Raw genomic sequence first — 20,318 nt, forward strand, 5'->3', positions numbered from 1 at the left:
CTGGGTCCAGTCTGGGGAGCCCTAAGCCCTGAAGAACAGAGAAAGTCAGAACAGGACTGAGCTGACACGGTTCCCAAGAGGTTTTAGCTTATGGGCCACCATCTCAGTGGAAACATTCCCACAAGCAGTGGGTTATGAACTTTCCAAACAAGAAGTCCAAGTCCTAAGCACCAGGATCTGTGAAGGTGATCTTATTTGGAAGAAAGATCTCTACAGATTAATTAAGGGTCTCAAAATCTGATCACCCCGGATTTGGGTGGGTCCTGCATAAAGTGACTAGTGAGTGTTCTCATAAGAAAAAAGACAGAGTAAGGGTTTGAGAGACTCAGACGCGCAGGGGAGAAGGCCACGTGAAGAGACAGGCAGGGATGGGATTCTATAGATCCAGGTCAGAGAAGGCCTGGAGCCACTGGAAGCTGGACAAGGCACGGAGGATGCACCCCTGGAGACCCCAGAGGGAGCGTGGCCCTGCTGCCAGCTTCATTTGAGCCTCCTGGCTACCAGGACTGGGGGAGACTATGTTTCTGTTGTTTTAAGCCACATGATTTGAGGTAATCTGTTACAGAAGCCCTGGGAAATAAATACAATATCCTTGAGAGTCCCACAGCCAAGCATCTCTTGAAACAGACTTCCTTCCTCCCCTTGGGATCCTAAAGATGTTCATTTAAACCAGATTTGAGTCCCAATTTAAACATGGGCAAGGGCAAAGAAACATGTTTCTCTTACACTATTAGTGGCTCAGTGGTAAATAATTCGCCGGCCAATGCAGGAGATGCAGGTTTGATCCCTGGGTTGGGAAGATCCCCTGGAGGAGGAAATGGCAACCCACTCCAGTATTCTTGCCTAAAGAATCCCATGGACAGAGGGGCCTGGCAGGCTACAGTCTGTGGGGTCACAAACAGTCAGACAGGACTTAGCACAGCACAACCCTACTAAAGTCTATGCTATTCCCAGGAGAAAAGAGACCCTGCTGCTTTAGTTTAACTCCAAGATGAACACCAAAGTGTCAGAGGTGTTGGAAGCTGTCTCCACCTCCCCTCTCTCCGCTAAAACCTTGCCACAGACTCCCGAAGGTGGCAGGGAGCCTGCTTCTCTTCTGCGTCCCTGTGGTTCTTAGTGTGCAGAGTCTGGCTTCTAGAAGCTGCCTGAGGAGCCAGCCTCCAGTTCTCGCCTCCACTCCCCAGCTTTCTCCCTCATGCCACTGACTGGGTTCATTAGGTGACTGTGGCTGTCTCTGATGGCTATGAGTCTTTGCTGCATACTAGCTCATCAAGAGGTGGGAACCAGCCTCCATCTTGCAGACGCAGGAGCGGGAAGCCCATTTGGGGTTTAGGTTTGGGCCTTTCGTTTCAGGGAGCACGTTGTCCAGTTTCCCAGGGGGCGTGTTTTGGCTAGTGAAACTGTTAACTCTGTTACTCATCTGACTGCTAGTGTTTGTTCTCAATTAACTGAATTGAGTCAACGAGGGGCACGTGGATACTCCAAACACTCCGGCAAGATCACATAGCTATTGAGGACTTGCCAGGCGCCAGGCACTCAGTTATCCATGTTTTTGGATTCTTGCCTCTTTTCCCTCAATGCAGATGGCTTTCTGAGACTATCTCCCTATGAACCAAAGAGAACCTTCCATCTTATCTTTCAAGCACATGTTTCAAATTGATCTCCTCCACAAAGCCTCTAGAAATAATTTCAAGGTCACAGACACTACATCTCTACTTTGAATTTCTTTATATTTATAAATGTCATATATTAATTTTTAATATGTCTAAACACCCTGGTTATTTCCTACATATTCATCATTCTACTCCATATCTGTTCAAAGTTATCCAATCAGGAATGATCTTTTCCCAACATCTCTCCTGTCCCTATGAACTTTCCCAAATCTCAGGTTCTCTGAATGGAGTTTCAATTTTGTGTCATTTTATCAACTTATTCAGCCAAACATCTACTGAAATCCTACAACAGGCAGGCACAATGCAGATAAAGATAAATAAAACATAGTTCTGGCCCTTGGTGCTCTCAAATTCCACTGGGAGGGAAGTGTCAATAGGAAGTATTGTTATAGGCTTTACTTTATATTTACTTTACTTTGGGAACAGAATCATGAAAACTGAAGACAGAACAACTCACTCTGCCTAACAGTCAGGAAGGCCTCACAGAGAGGGGATGTGCAAATAAGGCTCTTATGGATGGACAGGAATATACCCGACAGATTAAGAGGGAAAGGAATTCAAAATGGAAGAAATAGTATATGCAAAGGCATAGAGTCATCAGTGGACCAAGCACCACCCAGGAAACAATGAAAATCTCCAAGGAGCTGGAGTTGCCACGGAGATGACTGGCAAGGGATTAGGTTGGCAAGGCAATTGGCAGAATGAGGTGAGCCGAGCTAAGGTGTTCAGATGTTATCTGGTCAACAACTGGCAGCCAATGGCAATTCCTAAAATCACCTTTAGCTTTAAGATTTAAAAAACTAGAAATTGAGAATAAATTTCTGGTTTGAAAATTATGGCTAAGGTGTGCACAACACCCAGGATAATGCTAGACACACAGAAGGCACAAGATAAGTCTCTACAGAACTTGAATTCCTACAGAGCATGAGTTCAGAGTCAGAAGGGAGGAACCATGGAAAGAAATGCCGAGGCCATATTTATCACTTTTCCAAATCTTAGCTGCCATTGGTGATTCTACCACAGATAGGATGCTCCACAATGATACAAACAGAAGTCCTTTTCCTCGAAAGGACAACTCTGTGCTCACAGAACTGAGTACCTCTCCTCTGGTCCCACTGACACTCACTTTGTAGTGAGGAGATGGCAGAAACCACATTCACACACTCAGTTCACACTTGGGGAGGGCCTGTCATGACTCCCCCCGCCTCTTAACATGGTTGATGAAATGACTATCCTATGTCTAGAAATAAATCTGGAGGTGGAGTAATCAGATAAAAATATTTTGAAAAATTAGCCACAGATAGTTGAACATTTCTGTAACACTTTCTCAGATTTTTTTCTCTTTCTTTTTTCCTTCTCCTTCTTCTGTAAATAATGCAATTAAAGGAATTCCTTAAGGCATGGGTCCCCAACCTCTGGGATCTAATGCCTGGTGATCTGAGGTGCAGCTGATGTAATCATAATAGAAATAAAGTGCACAATAAATGTAACGTTCTTGAAACATCCTGAAACCATCCCCCCACTGCTGGTCTGGAAAAATCGTGTCCCATGAAACCAGTCCCTGGTGCCAAAAAAGTATGGGGAGTGCTGGCCTAAGGGGGGACTTGGTTTCAAACCTCCAGGCAAGAATACAGGAGTGGGTAGCCATTTCCTTCTCCAGGGGATCTTCCCTGACCCAGGGGTCAAACCGGGGTCTCCTGCATTGCAGACATATTCTTTAGTGCCTGAATCACCAGGGAAGCCCTCTGTAAAAAGGGCTATTGTAAGGATTAGATAATATGCAGAATAGACCTAGAAAAGCGTCCTGTACAAAATAGGTACTTAAAACCCGGTACCTATTATTATAACAAACTCATTTTGATACTCCAATCTCTCAAACCTTTGGATAAATTCTAAGACCAATATACATACAGTGTATCAGGGTGACATTATGGGGCATTATCCAAGAAACCTTCTTGATTTGGTTCCACTTTGACTCTGAGAGCCAGATCTATGTTTTCAATTTCAATACTGTCTTTTGTACTAATTATCAGTGAGACTCCAGTCTCAGGGCCTTCCCTGGTGGCTCAGGGGTAAAGAATCCAGTTGCAGTGGAGGAGATACAGGTTGGATCCTTGGGTTAGGAAGATCCCCCGAAGGAGGAAATGACACCCCACTCCAGTATTCCTGCCTGGAGAATCCTGTGAACAGAGAAGCCTGGTGGGCTATAGTTCATGGGGTCACAAAGAGTCAGACATGACTTAGGAACTAAACAACAACTCCGGTCTCATCTCCTTCATCTTTACTGTAGAACTGTGTTCCTCAAAAGGGGCTTTAGCTTACCTTCTCCCTAAAACAAACTTTTGGGCCACTGATCAAGCTCTGGAAATGGTTTAAAAGCATTTTAAAACCATGAATCAGGCCTCTGAAATAATGTATTCTGCCACAGGTGAAATCATCCAGCTCAAAGATAGATGAAACAAGTTCTATTAATTATAAGTGAGTGGGGAAAAAAAATCATCTCAAGCGCGTTCTGATTTCCATTCAAAATCAAAGCAGTCAGGTTTTGAACACAACACACTCTCACCCTTCCAGAATTGGCAGGATAGTATGACCATAGACAAGGACTCACTGAAAATAAAACCCCCAATAAGAGTTTGAACAACTCACAGGGCAGCCCCGGGCAGAAAATTCATTACCTCCAGAAGAGCTTCTCCCTCCTCCTCACAGCACCCTCCAACCCCATCATCCACAAATAAAAGGTATAATACTCACCTAGCTGCTGAGAGGGTCCTCAGAGAAGGAACTGAAGACCTAAAAATATCCAAGGATGAAAAAGTCCTTTGCAAATTTCTGCCGACAACTAGTGCTTTGTAAGCGTGTCATTTTTTAGTTGCTAAGCCGTGTCCAACTCTCTGCGACTCCGTGGACTGTAGCCCACCAGGCTTCTCTGTCCTTCACTGTCTCTCGGAATCTGCTCAAATTCATGTCCACTGAGTCGGACATGAATTGGACAATACAGGGCTGTAGAGACTGAATTATTCCTCTGTCTTAATCATTGTCTTTCAAAAGCATCCTCTCCATGGTCTGTCTACAGGCTCAAACGATACCAATGCTGAAATCCCAGTTTTTAAGAGCAGGAATGGTGATCCTCTGCAGCTCCCGACTCAGCACCCACGCGCTTTCTGCTGAGAAAGGAGCTGCCTTCACATCGTGGTTCTCGGGCGGGCTGCACATTGCCATCACCTGCGGAGCGCAAACAGCTACTGAGGGCCGGGCTTGCTGGGAGCATGGTGGTTCCCAGACGTTGCTAGGTATTAGAATCACCTGGGAGCGTTCACCCCAGAGCAATCACATGCTTTTCTCTGGAGGTGATACCAGGTTATTAGGAGTTCTTAACACTTCTCAGGTGATTCCAACGTGCAGTCAAGGCTAAAACCCACTGTGAGACATCAGTGGTCTGGGGTGAGACCTGGCAGTGGGATTTTAAAAAATACATATTTATTTAGTTTTGGCTGTGAATGGTCTTAGTTGCAATGTGTGGGCTCCTTCCTAGTTGTGTCTGGGGCACAGGCTTCAGTTGCCCCCAGGCATGTGGGAATCTTAATTTCGCGACTAGGGATTGAAGCCTCATTCCCTGCATTGGAAGGTGGATTCTTAACCACCAAACCACCAGGGAAGGCCCCCTGGCATGGGATTTTTAAATTCCATCTCCTTCATCCTTGCTTGATCTCACTGCTCACAGAATGTGCCCAGCTTTTAAACACTACATTTCCCAGCTTTTTGTCTGGATGGGAGGGGAGGCTGCAGAATGGATGTATGTATGTGTATGGCTGAGTCTCTTTGCTGTCCACTTGAAACTATCTGCTATACTCCAATATAAAATAAAAAGTAAAAAAAAAAAAAAATTACCCACTAATTTCCCAGCTTCTTGCAAGTATGACTGGATGGACATACGATATGTTTCTGACCAATGAGCTGTAAGCAGCAGTCACAAAGTGAGGATTCTGGGAAAACTCTTCAAAAAACAGCCAGATCCACAAGAAGTGCTTTTGGCCTTTGTCCTCCTTATTCTTGCCTGAAGCACAAAGGCGAGGCTACAGAATAGATGCCCATCTCACCACCCAGAGGACATCACCACCACACACTAAGAAGGTCTCAGTAGAGATCTGAAAAGAATCTGGGTTCCCGAAGCCATAGGGAGCCACTTTACCAGCCAATCCACAGACTTCTTGTATGTGAAAGTATTCCCCCCTCACTTGTTTAAGCTTTTTCTCCCTCATATTCCTGGACTGTGTGATACGCCCTCCGAAGAAGAAAGGGACCAGATGAACTAACAGGAGATTTCCACAGCAGAGGTAACAAGGCAGTCTAGGTGGAAAGTGTGAACTGAAGATAAAGTAGGAAGAGAGAGAAGCATCGTTAGCAGAGCACATTTATATTTTAGAGACAACCTTCTTGGAAAACACAGGTTTTTTTTCTATCCTCTTATCACCTGTTAGTTACATGACTCTTTTTGAAATTTTCTTGGATCTGGTTGCTTGTCAATTTTCATGGCTCCAGAATTAAAGACCATACATACCATTTTTTCATAATATAAGGTGGCTGAGATGGTAAAGAATTTACCTGCAACGCAGGAGACCTGGGTTTGATCCCTGGGTTGGGAAGATCTCCTGGAGAAGGGAATGGCTACTCACTCCAGTATTCTTGCCTGGAGCCAGGTTTTGGACAGAAGAACCTGGCGGGCTATAGTCCATGGGGTCATAAAGAGTCAGACATAACTGAGTAACTAATATTTTCACTTCTTTATCACACACACACACACACATAATGCAAAACAATGAAAGCATTATTTTTCTAGCATTTCTGAGCACAGATATTTCTTTAATACCCCCCAAAAGGCATGCTGCTAAATAAACACTATTAGCTCTTTGTGGATGAGAGCGTGTTTCTTTCACCTTCATATTCCCATCGTTTAATAGAACTTAGCACATAATAGATACCATTAAGTGTCTGGAAGAAAGAAAGGAGGAAGGATGTATATGTCAGGAGGAAAGAAGGAACCCATCCTTAGAGGGCTGGAAAGTAATGAGGAACAGTTTGTAAACAATTTCCCATGCTGGCCTCTGGTGGGGAGGCTGGTTTAAGGCAGTTTTGTTGTTATTCAGAGCCTATATAAAAGGATTTTAAGAGGACATTTTAAAAGTCAGGTCTTCATAAAAAAGTATTTTTTCATTACAAAGCTCAACTCCTCTCTACTTCTAGGTTTCTTCCCTGAGTTTTATCAAGTGTCCCTAGGTATTTCCTTAAAGAAAACATGACCATCTTCAACTTGTCTTTGTATCATATTATTCGCGGGTCCTGTCTCAATGCTATATGGACTAAACTATTTCCAAATTTTGAGAACTCTAAATACTATTAATTATGCTCAGTGAGACAACTCCTATAAAGTGCCTAGTGTGTGTCTGGCATAATGAAAGAAGCACATGCCGGCCTCCTTCCCCTTTCTTTTTTAACTAGTGACAAGAATCGGGACTTACAGAGATGCTCTTCTACACCTGCTGTGTGTTACTGAAAATGCTTTGAAAAATTATCAAAAGCATTTTTTGAAAATAAATTGTAAGTTGAGAAAATGTTTCTAATTGTCCAATATTTTCATTTTTCTCCTCCTTATTATCTCTTAATCTTTAATCTTTCCTGACAGTAATATGACTGGTTATAACTATACAGGTCATAGCATAGGGAGAAGGTGGTTGACAGCCACGAGGATGACAGTTTTGGAATATGAATGAAGGACAGTGAGCCAAGAGCCAAGGATTCATTCTCCTGGTGCTTTCCTCATATGAATGGGCAGTGGACTTATGACCTTTTCTTCCCTTAATTAATATTCTGTGGCTCATGACATCAGACATGTGCTGGTATTGAAATCTCTTAGGAAAAAGAACTAATAATGAATAGAAAAAGTAGATTCATTATTTTGTAAATGTCAGGAATAGTGATCACAGGAGGATACAAAGATCCAAGAACCTCAGGCACTTTTAGAAAGTAGGTGGGAGAATTCGTCTTAAATAAAGGACCTCACAGACAATTCTCTTCTCAAAAATCCATAGTTGTACAGTAATATAATAGCAAATGCTAATGTAAGTATTCTTTATAAAATACAAAGGCCAGTGTTTAAGAAAACTTACTTTGGAGGATATGGTTAATTTTAAGAGCTTATCGAAATAAATCTGCTCAGAGAAGTGAATCACAATTTAAAGCAAATGCCTTCAGTAATTTGAAAGTTATCCCCAAAGCTATTTAAAAGCTTTCCGTCAGTTCAAGCCCTGCATTCATACACAGAAGATGAATTATAAGATTGTTTGTTAAACAAAATTATTTGACCAAGTGATTTTAGATGGGGCAATGATTCAACAAATTAAAAAAGGAACAACAGTTGCTAGGCAATTAACACTACAGTTTTATAACAATAAATGTAGTTTTAAGATATTCCAAATAATGTTATAGAAGTACACATTACAATATCAATATTTACAATATTAAGACATGCATCCAAGGATATTAAATTCCCCAAATCCACTAAGAATTTATCCTTGCTAGTCACACTCAGAATAGAACATTGAATACATACCAATGTATAAAATAAGGCATTTGTTGTCCACAACAATTGCCATTATCTGTTTATTTATTGCTTGCCATTTATTAACATGGAATGAGAGAGAAAATTAGTCCATAAGGTTGGCCAGATGTTGCCTTAGCACTCTTTTCAGTGCTTTCTGACCTACTACCCACGGTCAGGACAAATACAAACATGACAAATATAGAAAAAAATACGTCTAAAATAGATAAAATATACAGCATCTGGGATATACTGAGACACCCCATCAGCTATCCCAGACCTCCCTTAGATACCTTACAGCTGAGGAAATCCACATTTTTCCAGGCCCAGGTGGGGACCTGAGTTTAGTCCTTTCCTTGGATAATGAAGTTGTGGGTAACTTGAGATGTCACTGAATCAGCCAGTGAGTGCTGGGTGGTCATTTCTAGTTTATCTAGGGTAGCATTAGAGTAGCAACATTCTTATTTATACTGGGTCAGTTAGTTGGCTACCGTCTATGGGGTCGCACAGAGTCGGACACGACTGATGTGACTTAGCAGCAGCAGCAGTTAGTTGGGTAACTGAAATGTATGGCTAAAGTGTGGAATAAGAAGTGACTTTAAAATATACACATGTCCAATCACACTGCACCATAAAGGTGAGGCTTCTACCTTGTAGCTAGAGACCACCTGCAACTAAATTGCCTGAGAAGCTTGCTTAAGATGCAGATTTCTGGTTTGTAACCCACACCTCCTCATTCAGACTCTGGGGAGCAGAGGGGAATATGAAGGGAGGGGCACAAGAGCCAAGAATCTGCATTAAAAAAAAAATCTCAGGTGATTCCTACTGTTGGTTTTAAAGTCTGAAAGAAGCTTTACATAAGAACTGACTACTGCAGGAATTGACTACTATATAAGAATTGACTCTTGTAAGAATTGACTATATCACTATTATAAACAAAGTATGTTTACCTTAACAGAGAACATCAACAATACCACGAGGAAGAAACTGGTTCATTCAAAACGAGAACCTTCTGTAAGACACCTGCGTGCTGCAGCTTAGTTGCTCAGTTGTGTCCTGCTCTTTGCAACCCTTTGGGATAGCCGGCCAGGCTCCTCTGCCCATGGGATTTTTCAGGTAAGAATACCGGAGTGGGCTGCCTGCCGTTTCTTCCTCCAGGGGATCTTCCCAACCCAGGATCACATTCGCATCTCCTGTATCTCCTGCATTGCAGGCAGATTCTTTACTTGCTGAGCCATCAGGGAAACCCTGAGCTGGTCTCTTTCACAAATCAATGACATGGATAAAAGGGAAAAAGATTTGGGAATTCCCTGGTTGTCCAGCAGTTAAGACTTGGCCCTTTAACTGCCATGGGCCCTGGTTGGATCCGTGTTGGGCCACTAAGATCCCACAGCCTCAAGGTGCAGTCAAAAGAAAAAAAAAAAAGGAAAGATGCTAAAACCAATTTACAGGGACACTTCAGATATATACCAATGAAATACAATGGATTTTGTTTGGATCCTGATTCAAATAGACCAAAGGCAATACAGTATTTTAAGACTATTGGGGAAGTGTAAATATAGACTATTAATTGGTTGTTATTGAAGAATTAATGTTAATTTGGTTATGGTGATAATGTAACAAGATTCTGCTCTTCATTTTTAGTAGTATACTTAAGTTTTGATTGGGGAATGGAGGGATTATATGATTCACGAACCCCAAATGAAGTAGTCTGTGCGGAGAAATAACGAAACAGCTGTAGCAGAAGGTTGACGGCTATTGCAGATAAGTTGTATCTGCATGGGACTTGTTGTATTTTAAATTTCTAGATATGTTAGGAAATTTTTAAAGCAAATTGTTAAGAAGATCTAAGGAAATGGAAATGCATACTCCAACAGAATGAGTTACCAGAAGCAGATTTGTAAGAAAACCGTTTGACAGTTCCTCAAAAAGTCAAACATAGAATTACAATATGACCCAGAAATTTCACTCCTAAGTATATACCCTAAAAGGGTAAAATAGGAAATAAAATAGGAACTAAAATACATATGCACACATATTCATAATACCACCAGTCAAAATAGCCAAAAGATGGAAACAGTCCAAACAACTACCAACAAGCGAGTGGACAAACAAAATGGTATATACATACCACTGAATATTATTTAACCATCAAAATTATGAAGTTCTGATACATGTTCCAATGTGGATTAAAAATATTATGTGAAGTGACATAAGTCAGACACAAAAGGACAATTATTATATGATGCCACTTAAACGCAGTATGTGTAATGGGCATAATTCATAGAGACAAAAAATAAAACCGAGGCTACAAAGAGAGGAGGGATGGGAAAATAAAGCTATTGCTTACTCCGTTCAGAGTTTGTCTCTGGTGATGAAAAAGTTTTGGAAATACAGTTGACCCTCAAATAACGCGGGTTTGAATTGTGCAGGTCCACTTAAATGCAACTGTTTTTCCAATCGTAAATACTATAGTTTTGATACTACAGGATTTGTGGCTGGCTGAACTGCGGATATGGAGGAAAATTACAGATATAGAGCAACCTCAGGCACTGGGAATCAACTCTAAGTTGTGTGTGGATTTTTGCGCTGAGGGTTGATAGCCCTAACCCCAAGCTGGTGAAGGGGTTCAACTGAACACAGAAGCGGAGGTTGTACAGCATTGCAAATATACTACATGTCACTGACACGTTCCTTTTAAAGTAATTTTATGTTATTTGAATTTCACTCAATTCAAAAACAAAAGGTGGAAGTCAGCCCCCCAAAAGCTGAGAAACAGGTGTCCTACCTCTGTACTCATGGAAAGCATTGGCTCCAGACACTGCCTGATGCTAAGTGATCATTCTACATAAAAGATGAATCCGAGGATTACTTTCCATCTGTTACTTAATCTTAGTAATTTCCTTGTCTTTGTATGCCTTCTTTCAGGTGAGCTTTATATTTTTCCCTCTAAAATGTAATTTTTATTCAATGTCATAATTATTTCCCCTCCTTTGCATAATTATTTCCCCTAGGTTCTTTTGAGATCAAATTGTGGACAACACGACTGAGAATGGACAGGTGAGGTTTTCCAAGGGGTTGGCCTTTGTTGGTTACCTGGGGTATGGGAGCTATTGGAGCATCCTGAGGGGTGATCACAGGAGCTAAGTAGAAAGGTTGCAGTAGAAATTTAAATTTCTCATCGTCTAACTCCTCTGTCCCAGAAATACTGATGTGGCCAGTCTGAGGCTAGCCATGGACTTTCACCTATAGACGACCTTTTCATTAAATACAGCTTTAAAAATGTAGCTGAAACAGGTCTTAATATCATTCCCAGAAGGTTTATGGGTTTGGTGTGGAAATTTTAGAAAAACTCTTTCAGAAGATAAAGATTAACTTGGAAAATAAGATGATAAAATCACATGGTTTGGTAGTTGTAGAGAAAAGACCTGCTTCATAATTTTTCCTTTGAAAAACTGATGAGATCAAAATGAACCAAGGGTATAACTGGATAATGTGAAAACAGTGAACAAAAAGTGTCCCTGCTCGGGGCTGTGTTGCTGAGTGGGGCACTCAGGAAGGAGGGAATGAAATCAGGGTGTGGGAGATACATCTCCCAGCTCTGCTCCATCAAGGTTCCTGACCACTGAGAAATTCTGTAGCAGAATGGGTGTTACTGGGTAACTGCCAGCTCTCATTGGCAGGTCTGCATGTTTCTTCATCAGAAAGAAAATGAGTTTTACCCGCGTGCTTCCGCTTGTAAACTGCATCAGGGTCTGGGGAGTAGAGTGAAAGAAAGACTCAGAGGGATTAACTCCCTTCTCTGCTATATGGTTGTCTATTTTCAAATGCAAGGAGGCTACAGAAAATGAAACAACAGGCTCATGGAAAATGATCAGATCCACAAACATCTGCAGGAGTGAGTAGCTGATGGGGAAGCAGGACTGAGACGTCGGTTCAGGGAAGACGCTCAGCCTGACGCAAGAATGCCCTGGATGCTTCTCTATCATTTCTCTTGTCTCCTCTTTTCCATTTTACTTTTTTTAATCAATTAGTGTAAGCCCCAAATCCAGAGCCTTCTTCACCAGTGCTAAGTAGAATTTATTAACACCTTTTATTTTTCATTTTTTAAATGGTAACTTTCTATGGATGGCAAGTGATAAAGGTTTCCCATTTGTAATAAATGTTTTCTTTTAAAATAGATAAACTTAAGTTTCCAAAGTAATTGATTAAAAGCAAACTATTTAGTAAGCAACTCTGTCAATGGTACTTGACTGTGACAGAAGTCCTGAGGTTTGGGAAACTTCATAACTGAGAAAAGCCTTTATGTTTGGTCATAAAAGCTAATATTTAATCAGCATCTACTATGGATAGGCCACTGTGTAGAGCACTTTTCACATCCGATCCATCACAAGTTGCTCAGTAGTGTCTGACTCATTGTGACCCCATGGACTGCAGCACACCAGGCTTCCCTGTCCTTCACTGTCTCCCAGATCTTGCTCAAATTCATGTTCATTGAGTTGGTTCATTCATGTTCGTCCAACCATTTCATCCTCTGTCACCCCCTTTCCCTACTCTCAATCTTTCCCAGCATCAGGGTCTTTTCCAATGATTCAGCTCTTCGCATCAGGCGACCAAAGTATTGGAGCTTAAGCTTCAGCAACAGTCCTTCCAATAAATATTCAGGGTTGATTTTCTTTAGGATTGACTGGTTTGATCTCCTTGCTGTCCAAGGGACTCTCAAGAGTCTTCTCCACCACCATAATTCAAAAGTTGGGAAAGTAATGCCTCTGCTTTTTATTATACTGTCTAGGTTTGTCACAGCTTTCCTTCCAAGGAGCAAGCGTCTTTTAATTTCAAGGCTGTAGTCACCATCTGCAGTGATTCTGGAGCCCAAGAAAATAAAATCTGTCACCCTTTCCCCTTTTCCCTTTCTATTTGCCATGAAGTGATGGGACCAGATGCCATGATCTTAGTTTTTGGAATGTTGAGTTTTAGCCAGCTTTTTCACTTTCCTCTTTCACTGTCATCAAGAGGCTCTTTAGTTCTTCTTCGCTTTCTGCCATCAGAATGGTATCATCTGCATGTCTGAGGTCGTTGATATTTCTTCCAGCAATCTTGACTCCAGCTTGTGATTCATCCAGCCCAGCATTTCTCATGACATACTCTGCATTTCCCCTTCAGATCACAGCCTTGCTGCGGTGAGGGGGCTTGCCTAACTCAACGAAGCTATGAGCCATGCCAGGCAGGGCTACCCAAGATGGACAGGTCATAGTAGAGAGTTCGGACAAAACATGGTCCACTGGAGGAGGGAATGGCAAACCACTGTGGTATTCTTGCTATGGGAACCCCATCAACAGTATGAAAAGGCAAAGAGATTGGTGTTATGAGCCCCATTTGACAGAAAAGGAACTTGAGCCTTGAAGTTAAATTTTGTTGTGAAAGATAACACAATATGAGGAGAAGCCAGGACTAGAACTCAAGTCTAATGCCCAAATGTCTGAGTTTTCTGTTAAAACACACTGCTGCTTTTCCCTTGCAGGGTTGGGGCAGAAGAGAACAATGAAGACCTTTTAGAGAACTGTGGTAAAGGCCATGTGCTTCTGTGTCCTTTCCCAGGTTAGGGCTCAGAACTTGTTCATGTTCTCATTTGGTTTATACAATAGCAAGGGCCCCTTTCTTTCTTCTTCTTTATTTTTGGCTGCATCACAGAGCATGTGGTATTTTAGCTCCCCAACCAGAGATCGAACTCACGGCCCCAGCAGCAGAAGCCCAGAGTCTTAACTGCCAGACCGCCAGGGAAGTTCCCCATTTGCATTCATTTTCTTCCTAGTCTGAACACTTCTTCCCCTCCCAAGCCCTCTTTCTGCTCCATCATTATGAAAACACCTGTCTTCCGCAATCTAGTGCTATAACAAGTTATGCTGGAAGGAGGCAGTGCCCGCTGACCTCAGAGTGAATTACAACATATCAAAGAGTCCGAACCTCTGTTTCCATGAGGAGGAACTCTGTTTTTGCACTCATACCCCAGCAAGAGATTAGCAGCCTGAAATCACTTTGACAGTGTCAGTTGCTCTATTGCAGACCACAGGGAATTTTAATTCCAGCCTGTGAAATTGTAATTGCTTCTCAAGGAGAAGTGAGGAATCCTGGGTAATGGCCACAGCCGAGCTCAATGTCAGAGTTGCCAGTTGCTGCCACATCACATATTACTTGCTGTTATTCAAAAATCACTCCAGTTTTCCATATGGGAAGTTGGACTGGGGAGTGAAAGTAAATTAACAGAAACTGTCAGCTGCTCAGAACAGCATGGACAGCAGTGTGACAGAGGGGACTGACCTCCCATCAAAAAGAGTAACTTCTTCTCTTTTTGGGGGGGTTAAGATAAAGAGTTTCACAAACAAATTTCATTACTTAAGGTATGCACCTAAATGGTATCATTATTAAGCAAAAAACTATCTCGTCTTTGGCATGATAAGATTAAAGCTGCCAATTTCTATTCACTTCTTCCAGGAAGGAGCTGGGGGCGGGGGTGGTGGTGCATGGGGGAAGTGGCCCAAAAGAGTAATTAAAATAATGAAGATAGCAAGTCCACGTCAGGTTGATGTTTGCAATGGATTAAAATTACCTGCTATCAAAGTTAAACTGTCTGAGAAATTGCTTCCTGCCTATGTTTGGAATAAAGGGAATTTAGAACTACCACATCTGATTACAAAACACTGAGAGATAGAGAAAATTATCAGCAAAGGAAAAGACTTGTCACCTGCCACCTTCTGAAGATGGGGGGGTTCTGACGAGTACTAAGTGGTTCCAGAATTAATTTTTTTTTCTACAGAGGGTCAGAAAGAAAAGAGAAGGGGCTAAATAAAATTGCTTAGGTAAATAGCTACAATCTGTGGCTTTTTTTGTTCTAGATGGTAGAAACAATTCATATATGGGCTTTACTTTTCCTCATTTGATCATTTTTAGGGTAAATTTTAGGCATGACATTTCACTCGTCCGATTATAGGAAACTTGCCCTTAGAAGGTCCATCAGCAGGGATACCTTCTGGGAAAGGTCCTGCTGCCCTACTCTCTGCTGGCCCTTGCCTTCAGTCTCTCCCAAACTCTACCCCGACCTCTCTGCCTGGCTAAATCCCCTCATTGTTTAGCAACCTGGTTTATACTCTGCTTGCCCCCTGATCTCATGACATCTGCCCTTTCATTGTACTTAGCATTTTTTTTTTTTTTAATTTTAATTTTTGGGCCATGCAGCATGTGGGATCTTAATTCCCCAACCAGGGATCAAACCTGTGTCCCCTGCATTGGAAGCACAGGTCTTCACCACTGGATCACCAGGGAAGTCCCTTAGCATTCCTTAGGAAGCCTTTGAGGGCCTCCCCAGTCCATATTTAGATGTCCCTCCTGTGCTCTGATGATTCCCTGTATTTTCTACCTTCAGCAGCTGGATTGCAACTGCCCCCCAGCTTCCCAAAGGTAGGGATGGCACTGTCCCGTTCACTTTTTGCAATTCCAGTGCCAAGCACAGTGCCCGGCACTCAGCACCAAACAACTGCCAAGCTGTCCTTCTCCTTCAGAAAGTCTTCAACCTGCATCCAGAAGGGATCCTGTTCCTCCCAGTGCCCTCAAGTTACCGTGAGCACCTCCCATGTTCATGGTCTCAATGCATCTGTGGGTGCCCTGCCCACCCTCTACTTCAGAGCAGTAAACTGGTTGAGAACAGGCTGTAGTACCAGGTTGCCTGGGCTGTCATCTTGGCTCTGCCATTTACCTGCTAACGACCTTGGGCAAGTCACACCTCTGTGCCTCAGTTTCCTCATCTAGAATAATTGCTTGGAGTGACTACGGGGATTAAATAACCTAATGTATTCAAAGTGCTGGGGAAATTGCCTGACTATGTAAATGATAGCTACAATGACGATGCTGTTCTTTACTTTTACTATTACTGCTACGTGCATCAGAGGTATTCTGGCTAAGCTTCCATTTGCCTTGATTCTTGTGCCAATCCAACCAATCCTTAAGCATCATTTCTAAAACTAAAAATGGCAGGGAGGAAATACACTCGAGCTTGAGGAATACACATTTTATAACTCCACTCAAGTTTCTTCTTTTAACTCAGCTTTTTATAAGCCCATTCCAGTGGAGAGATAAGTCAGTCTGGGTCGATTCAGCACAGGGCCCCCCACTGCCTCTTCTGGGGTTGGGAATAAGAACTGAGGGGATGGAGACAGGTGCAGGGGACATCTCTGGCCCCAGCTGGAATTGGGTTGCATAGCATTCTCTTAGCCATGAGGGGGGACCTCAAGAGACCCATTGTCTGGACACAGGTAAGTCCCAAAGCGTCTCAACACCAAAGAGAATACTTGGATTTCCTGTTCAGAAATGCTCCAGACTAGAGGGGTGGATCTTAGACAAGTCACCAAACTCCTCCTAAGCTCAGTTTTGCCATCTATAAGGTCAGGGGGTTCAACTCTATCGTTTTCATGAGCCCCTCTTATTTTAATTCCAGGCTGACCTGCAGGGTTCACCACCCCTACTTTTCCTGCAAGCCCAAATCATGGGTGAAGCAGAAAGACGTGCGGCAATCCCAGGCTTTTATCAAGCAATGAGAAAGGACAGTCTTTCTGCGTAACTTATTCAAATTTCCAATATGACTGGAGGAAAGCTTAAACTCCCTGACACGCTGCAAAGAAACAGACGCTGTTTGGGACTGATTACCAGAAGGCAGCCGCTGGTGACCTTCCAGGGGTTTACACTTCAGGTATAAGGGGTGACTTCAGTGTTGGGCTGCTACGAGTTTTGCTTCAAATATTAATTGGAGTTACTGCAGCTCCTCAGATAGACAGCTTGACTCTGCCACACAGCGTGAGGGAAAGCTGGTGTTAAATTGCTCCCCCCAACCCCCACTCTCCTTTCCATTTGTGTGTCCAAAGGCATTAAAAATTTTCTTCAACCTGAAATAACAACATTTTTAGTTAGTGAATGTTCTTGTAGTTGGTATAATTCTGACTGCCCAAGGCAAGCTGGTTTGGTAAGATTAATTTTTTTTCAGACTGGGATCCAACCAACGTGTGCTTTTTGTCAAACTGCTTTGGAACTTTCAACCTCTCTAACCTCAAAAATCTTGGAGGATGTTGTGTTAAAAGGGGAAAAGGAGAAGATGGATCTTAATTGGAGGCTTGTGAATCTTATCCTGCCTGAATAGGGTTAGAGATCTTACATGTGAAAGAAATGTATAAGAAGAAAACCTACTGGAAAATCAGAGACCAAAAAAGACATAAAAACAGGAAGGGTGAAAGACGGTCAAGGGCAACAGCTACAGCAGACCTTTTCAATGACACAAAACTCAACCCATCCCGAATGTCTCTTCATATAATACATTTAAAACTGAATTTTAAAGCTCCTTTACTTTCTCTTCAGGGGACCCAGACTCTACAAGTTCCATCTGCTTGTTAATTTTCTGTTTAACTTCCAATTTTATTATCAGGTATGGAACCAAATAAGACACGGCATTGACTATTCTCCATTGATTCCCGGGTGAGAGAAAGTGCTACAGTCGAGTTTCCTTCCTCAGGCCCAAAACATGGAGTTGAGACCAACTTGTAACCTAGTTTCTCCTTGTTCTGAGGACATGACAAGTGTTACCACTTCCATGGGCCAATAATAAAAAATCTGGAGTTTTTCTGTGGAGTTCGGAGTGGAGGGTAGTGGACCATGAAGCTTCTGTGGCAACAAAAACCCTTCCCTTGTATCTCAAATGACACCAGGTAAGGCTGCAGAAATCACACTGACGGAAACCTCCAAAAACAGAGAAACAAAAAACCCAGGAGCATCTGCTGTCTAAGGTCACAGCCTGCGATAGTTATCCCAGGTGGCTTTTTGGTTAAGGATTCTCATCCATGTGTTGAGAACAAAGCATGTGAATTCTTAACTGAACTGGTGTAGTAAGAGAATTTGAGATACAGGAGATCAAGACCAGAAAGCTGGAGTCACTGATTGGAATCGCTGCAGATAAGCAGAGTAAGTAGCAGGTGCTGGAGGAGCAGACGGTTGCTAGGTCCCCAGAAGCTCCTCGGTGTAGGGGTGCCAAAGCAAAGATTAAGGATCAAACACGCTGAACTACAAAGACAGGAGCTGGACTCTTACTGAGGCACTCTCTTAATTGAAATACTGATGGGATCCACACAACCAGCTCTAGTTACGTGTTACGGCACCAACTGTAAAATAAAGCCCCATATCAGCAGTACCAGTGTCAGGAAGAGCAACGATAAGAACTATCACCCACTGGCTAAGTGAGCCTTGGCAAATGGTTCTCTTGAAAATGGACAAATTTGAAGCTTGGCAGAAGATAAAAAACTTAAACCCAAGGACAGAGATTTAACCTTCCCTAAGTCTTGCTTTGTGGTCCCTGAAAAGTGATGCATGTTTTCAAAAGTGGCAGAATAGGGTGAGGTAAGGGGAGCCCATAGACCCGATCATCAACAGGAGAACAGGCCACCTTCCAGACTGCTAATCTTTCCAATCAGGAATCTCTTCAGAGCTTAGAAGCCCATTTAGAGTCCTACAGTGGCTCTTTGACTATCAAATAGCCTAAATTCTTCAGAATGGGATAAAAACTTGTCACCACCTGAGCTTCTTTTTAATGTAATTTCCAGGCACTTCTCTTATATACCTTTCACTCTAGCTACACTGTTTCTCAAACTCACCATACATACATTCGTAGACTACAATGACATTTTTATTTTGGTAAAATATGTATAACATACTATTGATCATTGTAACCATTCATAAGTGTAGAGTAGATAAACTCATAGAGACAGAAAGTAGAATAAAGGTTACCTTCCATATCTGGAAAAAAAAAAAAAAAGGCCGTTTCAAACCTGAATGTATTGAATCTGTAGCTTACTTTAGGTAGTACTGACATTTAAACAATGTTAAGTCTTACAATCCATGAACAGTGGATATTCTTCATTTTGATATGTAAAAATGTCTTTCAGCAATGTTTGGTAGTTTTCAGCACACAAATTTTTACCTCCTCTGTGAGATTTATTCCTCAGTATTTAGTTCTTTTAAATGCTGTCATAAATGGAATTGCTCTCTGAATTTCTCTTTAGATTGTTCACTGCTGTTGTGCAGAAACAACTGATTTTTGTGTTGATCTTGTCATCTACAATTTGGCTGAATTTGTTTATTAGCTCTAGCAAATTTCTTGTGGATTCTTCGGAATTCTCTATACATAGCATCATCATGTCATCAGCAAATATGGTTTTCCTCTTCCTTTTCTTCCTTTTCCTTAGCTAACAGTTCTGACTAGGATTACTAGCACGTGTCGAATAGCACCTGTGAAAGTGGGTGTTCTTGTCTTGTTCCTTATCTTAGGGGAAACCTTTTGGTCTTTCACCACTACATGGATATTTCATAAATATCATATTGAGGAATTTCCCCCATATTCTTAGTTTTCTAAGAAGTTTTTGTCATGAAAGGGTGTTGGATTTTGTCAAATGCCTTTGCTGGATCAGGGGAGATGATCACAGGAACCACCCCCCTCCAACCCCCGTTTTTTTAAAATTAATGTGATGTTACATTCATTAACCTTACATTGATTGGTTTTATATTGAACTTGTATTCTTGGAATTAGTCCCACTTGGTCATGGTAAACAATCCTTTTGATATGTCGTTGAAGTTAATTTGCTCATACTTTGCTGAGTATTTTGGCCTCTATATTCATCAGTTCAGTTCAGTCGCTCGGTTGTGTCTGACTCTTTGTGACCCCATGAATCGCAGCATGCCAGGCCTCCCTGTCCATCACCAACTCCGGGAGTTTACTCAAACTCATGTCCATTGAGTCTGTGATGCCATCCAGCCATTTCATTCTCTGTCGTCCCCTTCTCCTCCTGCCCCCAATTCCTCCCAGCATCAGGGTCTTTTCCAATGAGTCAGCTCTTTGCATGAGAAGGCCAAATACTGGAGTTTCAGCTTCAGCATCAGTCCTTCCAATGAACACCCAGGACTGATCTCCTTTAGGATGGACTGGTTGGTTCTCCTTGCAGTCCAAGGGACTCTCAAGA

At 42.2% G+C, this 20,318-nt stretch overlaps 1 long non-coding RNA gene across 1 annotated transcript in view; it reads left to right on the forward strand.

Annotated features, from left to right (window-relative positions):
* LOC122697548 overlaps positions 1 to 20,318 on the forward strand; it is a 33,730-nt gene that overhangs the window by 487 nt on the left and 12,925 nt on the right. Inside the window, exons 2-3 of the long non-coding RNA XR_006342105.1 lie at positions 9,230 to 9,387; positions 11,286 to 11,331. This is a non-coding gene — a long non-coding RNA (uncharacterized LOC122697548). The remainder of the gene's footprint in view (positions 1 to 9,229; positions 9,388 to 11,285; positions 11,332 to 20,318) is intronic.

This window comes from Cervus elaphus, chromosome 7 (genome assembly GCF_910594005.1).
Source record: "Cervus elaphus chromosome 7, mCerEla1.1, whole genome shotgun sequence".
Taxonomy (NCBI): domain Eukaryota; kingdom Metazoa; phylum Chordata; class Mammalia; order Artiodactyla; family Cervidae; genus Cervus; species Cervus elaphus.